The following is a 6,396-nucleotide window of genomic DNA, read 5'->3' as shown; positions in this document are numbered from 1 at the left end:
TTTAACTTAATAAATTTTCAACCTGGTCTCACAGGATTCCGTGAAATGTCCACGGGTCCTTAACTCAAAATCCGTGGAGCCATCACGGAATCGCCCCAAATTCCGTGATGCGGCCACGGATATAACTCCAACGCAAGTCAATGACACTGACCTTCCGTGGTCCACACACGGATACCCGTTTCAATGACGGAATACAGAACTCACTCAACGGACGTGCTTTCTCATTTGGAAACGCCACATTTGAAGTATTTGTTTCTTTTCCGACATCAAATGCCATAATGACGTTAACCTGTCTGTTATTGTAGCTATTGCATTGTCCTGTCATCATAAAATTTCAGTTAGCCTAACCAAAGTCCCGTGATGGCACCACGGACCGCAACAACGGACCTCACTAATGGACGATGTAATGTTTCTGGCTTGTTTAGGAACTTATAAGCTTTAGGTCAACTGTGTTGCAATGGCATGTAATTAACTTGACATTTTGTCTCGTCCTGTCATCATAAAATCCAGCTTGATGGCGTTTTACACCTTGCTCGCTTGGCTAGTCAGAACTAAAATCTGTGATAGGAGCACGGAGTGAGTCTGTGGTGAGACCACGGATAACTCCAACGCAAGTCAATGACACTCATCTTCCGTGGTCCACACACGGATATTTGTTTCAATGACAAATAACAGATCTCACTCAATGGACGTGCTTTCTCATTTGGAAACACAACATTTTAAGTAGGCTATTTATTTTCCAACACCAAATACTATAAAGACGTTAACCTCTCTGTTATTGTAGCTATTGGATTGTCCTGCCATCATAAAAATTCAGTTTGATTCTGTTAGCCAAACTCAAGTCCCGTGATGGCACCACGGACCTCAACAACCTGACCTGATCACTGGATGTTGTAATGTTGCTCACTTGTTTAAACACTTAAAAGCTTTATGTCGACTGTGTTGCAATGGCATGTAATTTAGTTGACATTTTGTCTTGTCTTGTCATCATAAAATCCAGTTTGATGGCGTTTTACACCTATTGCTTGCTTGGCTATAGTCAGATCTAAAATCTGTGATTGGAGCACGGAGTGAGTCTGTGGTGAGACCACGGATAACTCCAAGGCAAGTCGTCTCACGTCAGTTCGTGATATGGTCACGTAATTTAATCTATTGATTCGTGCCACGTTTATTTATTCGTTTTATTTATTTACGTTTATATTTTCGTACAATACCAGCACGTTTTTTAAACTAATGTATTGTCAATGGGAAGCGTCTTTCGTGATCACAGCACTTTCTGCCTGTCGGCTGCAGCAGAGAATCTGTTTAATCATTTACGAGATCTTATCTTATCATGCTTTATGTATTTTTTAATGTTATTATTTCGGTCTTATTGCCAGGGAAGCTGGATTGCTTTGCTGTTTATTGATATTTTTTAAATTATATTTTATCAGTAGGAAATCGCGCTGAAGAAGTCTCGTTCCGAATACATCGCGATATTTGGCATTAGGTCACGTGTCGTGTGTCAGATGTTGGTAAGTAGTAAATACAGGGGCGTAGCCAGGACATTATTTCTGGGGGGGGCCAGCTTGGGCCAGTCTTTTATTTGGGGTGGCACTTGATTGTCAAAAACTACTATTTTAAAACTCACTCAGAGTAGCGGGTTTCCCGCGGCTCGTCAGGCCATAAACAATGGATTGAACTTCCTTATGGACACTAATAATGTCTTATTGATAATCCATGTTATTGGGATGGGTGCTTAGATCAGTGGTTCTCACACTTTTTACACCAAGTAGACTACCACCTCAGAAAATATTTGGCTCTCCAAGTACCACCATAATGATCAATATTAAAATACAGTAGCGTAGTAGGCCTAACTATTCAGCTAACGTTACAGTTATGCACAGCTAAAAAAAACAGGCAGTTTTATTTATTGTAGGTGCCAGGTTTGGGTTGATGTCTTTTATTTTGAAATTTATTTTTTGGTTTGTTACGTCACTTGCTTTAGGTGCATATTACCTGTTAGTTTGTGTGTGGTTGGCATGGAGGAAGGGGGTGAGTAGCTGGGACGCTCACTTTCTGTTGACCGTTTTCATTTCATTTAGATTTATTTCATTTATTTTCTTTTTGTTTACTTTGCCGTCATCATCTTCATGTTATTGTCCTGTTCAATGTTACAATAAATCACCTGGATCAACAATGGAAACGCGTCAATCTTTAATCCCTCTACTCAGCCTCTTAGCGGTTACTGGATACCGCTACATTTAGTCAACAGAAAACGGCCACTGTTGGATTTGATTATCGTGGATTGGAAAGGATTTCTACGCACACCGCATGCACGCGAAGTGCTGACGCACACACTGAAGTGAGATCGCGCTTCTGTATCCTGAAGGCAGAAGAGGTATGTGAGCGGTTTTACTATGTTTGGCTGCAACATTGCTGTTTATTGAATGAGAAGAGAGGACGCTTTTGTCGCAGGCCGTGCAGTGTTTGGATACCGCTTATTGGATGGATAGCGGTTGTGGAATGAAGTGCAAGTTTACTACGCACTCGTGATCGCGTTGTGGTGGTGCGTTCATTCATGAAATTGTTGGCTTGATCTACGCGTTGAATACAGCGCCGTTTGGATTACTTGGATTGTGTTGTGAGAGATGGACGCAAATGAGTCTGCGCACGCTGCTATATGCAGCAAAAGAGAACCTAAGCTTACAGCAAAGGCCTTGGCTCTTAGAATTGAGACGTTGCAAAAGGATCGCAAGTCTAAGGTGAATCAAATGAAGAGCTTAATTTTATCAATGAAAGATCTCATGGAATGTGATGAAAATGCTTTACAATTGTCTTCAATGGTGGGATCTTTAAAATGTTTGAAAGATGATGCATCTGTGTTGCATAAAGAAGTACTTCCTTTTCTTCCTTCTGAGGAACAAAACAAACAAAATGAGTGGTTTGATGCAGTTTCTAAGCACAATGATGGATTTGTGGAAGATGTGGACCGATGGTTGAATGAAGCTAAGAATCTGAGGAAAAATGGTCAAATAACAGAATCAAATTCTACTCAACATTATGCAAATCATTGCCCATCACTTTCTGTCGTTCATCATTCAAAAGCAATGGATAATTGTGCTGAACCTCATCTAAGCTGTGATACTAATGTTCCACCTTCTGCTGAACCAGTTTCATCATCTCATAATATGCATGTTCTAAGTGAAGATCCGAACTGTGACATGGACGATGGTGATGTGCAGAATCAAATACAGCCAACCGATAGTGTCTCTAACGTGGGCAGGAGAACGACAACTAGTCATGGATCTCGAACCAGTCGATCTTCCATTGTATCTGCTCATCTTAAGGTTAAGGCCGAAATGGCAGCCTTGTTGGCACATCAGAAAATGTTGTCACGGAAACATGTATTGGAGAAGGAGGAGGAGGATTTGAGGAGGAGAAAAGAACAAATGGAACTGGACACTAAAATTGCTGTATCCATGGCCAAGATGAAAGTGTATAGTGACGTGAGGTCAGAACGAAGTGCTTGTACAAATTCTTCTGATGCCAGTGTGTTAAGGGCAAGAAATACTGGAACCAGTTCTCTTAACCCTAATGTGGAGCCATTTTTACCTTCGAGTTCATATTCAATGCCACAACAGCCACCTGTATTTTACACACAGGCTCAAGCAGCACCAGAGAATCCAGTGCGTTTTCCAACTCAGTCAGCTCAACAACAGCAACAGAGTGTAAATTCTAACACAAGGTTGACACATTCTACATTACCCAGCATCAGTCATGATGGTGGACATGGACCCGGAATGCAGGGTGCACATGGATCAAGTTTACAGGATGGTTTGGCAGGAGGAAGTATCCTTAAGCTTATTGACAAGCAGAATGAGATTGCTGCCCTATTAGTTCAGCAACACAACTTATCTTCACTTCCACCAAGGGAGGTCCCATTCTTTGATGGAGATCCATTGCGTTATCACGACTTTATGCGAACATTTGAAGAAGTGGTGGAAAAGAAAGCAAGTGGCCATGCAGATTGCTTGCATTTCTTGGAACAGTATACTAGAGGGCAACCTAAAGAGCTTGTTCGAAGCTGTCAACTGATGATTCCTTCACAAGGGTATATAAAGGCTAAGGCTTTGCTCAAGGAGCATTTCGGCAATGAGGTAAGAATAGCCTCAGCTTACATGAAAAGAGCGCTCTCATGGCAAACGATAAGATCGGAGGATGCTAAGGCTCTGCAGGACTACAGCTTATTTCTTAGGAGTTGCTGCAATGCAATGCAGAACATTTGCTACATGAATGAGTTGAATCTTGCCTCTAATATGCAAATTGTTCTTGCAAAACTTCCTTATAAGTTCAGAGAAAGATGGAGAATGGTGGCATATGATTTACAGGAAAGACGGAACCATCCAGCTTGTTTTTCTGATATTGTGGACTTCGTAGAAAGACAGGTAAAAATAGTCACAGATCCGGTATTCGGAAACATTCAAGATGTTCTGCCTAGTGGAGGTAGAAACCTGAATACCAAATTACCTCATACAAAACCTAGAAGTAGTTTTGCCACTACAGTCACTGCAAGTGGTGCAAAGGAGTGTGGTGGGAAGGCTGTGAATAAAACCTGTCCCTTCTGTGATGGAGCGCATATATTGGACTCATGCAAAAGGCTTTTTGAAAGATCTCATGCAGAAAAGATGAATTTTCTGAAGAAAAAAGGGATTTGTTTCGGTTGTTTATGTACAGGACATTTCAGCCGTGATTGTAAAGAGAGAAGCATATGTAAAATATGTCATCTTAAACACCCAAGTCTTCTCCATATTTTTCCATCAGAAAGAAAAGGCATGCAGTATAAAGATGAGTCAAAGTCAACAGTGGAAAGTGCTTTTGTCTCGCTCCAGTCCAGTGCTCTTACTGGGGCTGGTAAAGAAAATTGTGCATTGTCTATCGTTCCTGTATGTGTGAAATCAAAGAAAGGAAGTAAAGTTGTGACCACCTATGCTTTTTTGGACTCTGGGAGCTCTGCAACTTTCTGTACAGAGAGTTTGATGTCCAAGCTCAATCTCTCAGCAAAGAAAGTTAACATTCTAATGAGAACCATGAGTCAGGACAAATCCGTTTGCTGTTACGTTTTGAAGGATCTGGAAGTGTCAGCATTGAATCAAGAGCATTACTGTGCTTTACCAGAGGTATACACGCAGAAGACCATGCCTGTAGGTAAAACCAACATCGCCACACAAAACGACCTTGCTTGTTGGCCTCATTTAAGTCATCTATGTTTGCCTTCAATTGATGCTGGTGTGGAGTTATTGATTGGTGCAAATGTGCCAGAGGCTTTGGAGCCATGGCAGATTATCCGCTGTCAAGACAGTGGCCCATACGCTATTAAAACCATGTTTGGATGGGCAGTTAATGGACCAATCAAGCGACAGGAAGAGTATGCTGTTAAGGAACGTTCTCACATGACTGTCAATCGGATCACCGTTATGAAACTGAATGAGTTATGGGAGCAACAGTTCAAGGGTGACTTTCCTGAATGTGTGCAAGAGGAACAGCAAGGATTGTCAAAGGAAGATCATCAATTCATGGATTTTGTTTCACAGTCATCAAGACTGATCAATGGGCATTACTGCATTGGTCTTCCACTTAAAAACGAAAAGGTAGTCATGCCAAGGAATAGAGCAATAGTGGAACAACGTGCTCTGAATCTTAAAAGAAGGCTTCAAAGAAACAATTCTTTTCATGCTGACTATACTACCTTTATGGAGAGTGTCATCGCTAAAGGCCATGCTGAAAAGGTTCCCACTGCTGAACTGGAACGACTTGATGGACGCTTATGGTACATACCCCACCAGGGTGTTTATCACCCTAAAAAGCAAAAGATCAGAGTGGTGTTTGATTGCGGAGCATCATATCAAGGAACATCATTGAATGAACAACTTTTGCAAGGTCCAGATTTAACAAGTCCGCTGGTGAGTGTTCTTGTGCAATTCAGAATGGAGTATGTTGCCATGATGGCTGACATAGAAACGATGTTTCATCAGGTTAAGGTAAATCCTTATGATTGTGATCTATTGAGGTTTCTTTGGTGGACTGGAGGAAACATTGATGCCAATCTGGAAGAATACAGAATGGTTGTGCATTTATTTGGAGCAACCTCATCTCCAAGTTGCTCTAGCTATGCATTGAGAAAGTGTGCAGAGGACAATAAGGATCTGTATGATGTCAAGACCGTGGACATTGTCTTTAATAACTTCTATGTAGACGACTGTCTCGTGTCTGTGTCTACAGACTCAGAAGCTGTTCGACTGTACCAGAAGCTCACAGAAATGTGTGCTAAAGGTGGATTCCGATTAACCAAATGGATAAGTAACAGCCGCACTGTGTTAAATGCCATCCCTGAGGAAGACCGAGACAAGAAAGTTA

Source organism: Squalius cephalus, assembly GCF_949319135.1.
Source record: "Squalius cephalus genome assembly, chromosome: 8".
NCBI classification, from domain to species: domain Eukaryota; kingdom Metazoa; phylum Chordata; class Actinopteri; order Cypriniformes; family Leuciscidae; genus Squalius; species Squalius cephalus.
This window is presented reverse-complemented; position numbering follows the sequence as displayed.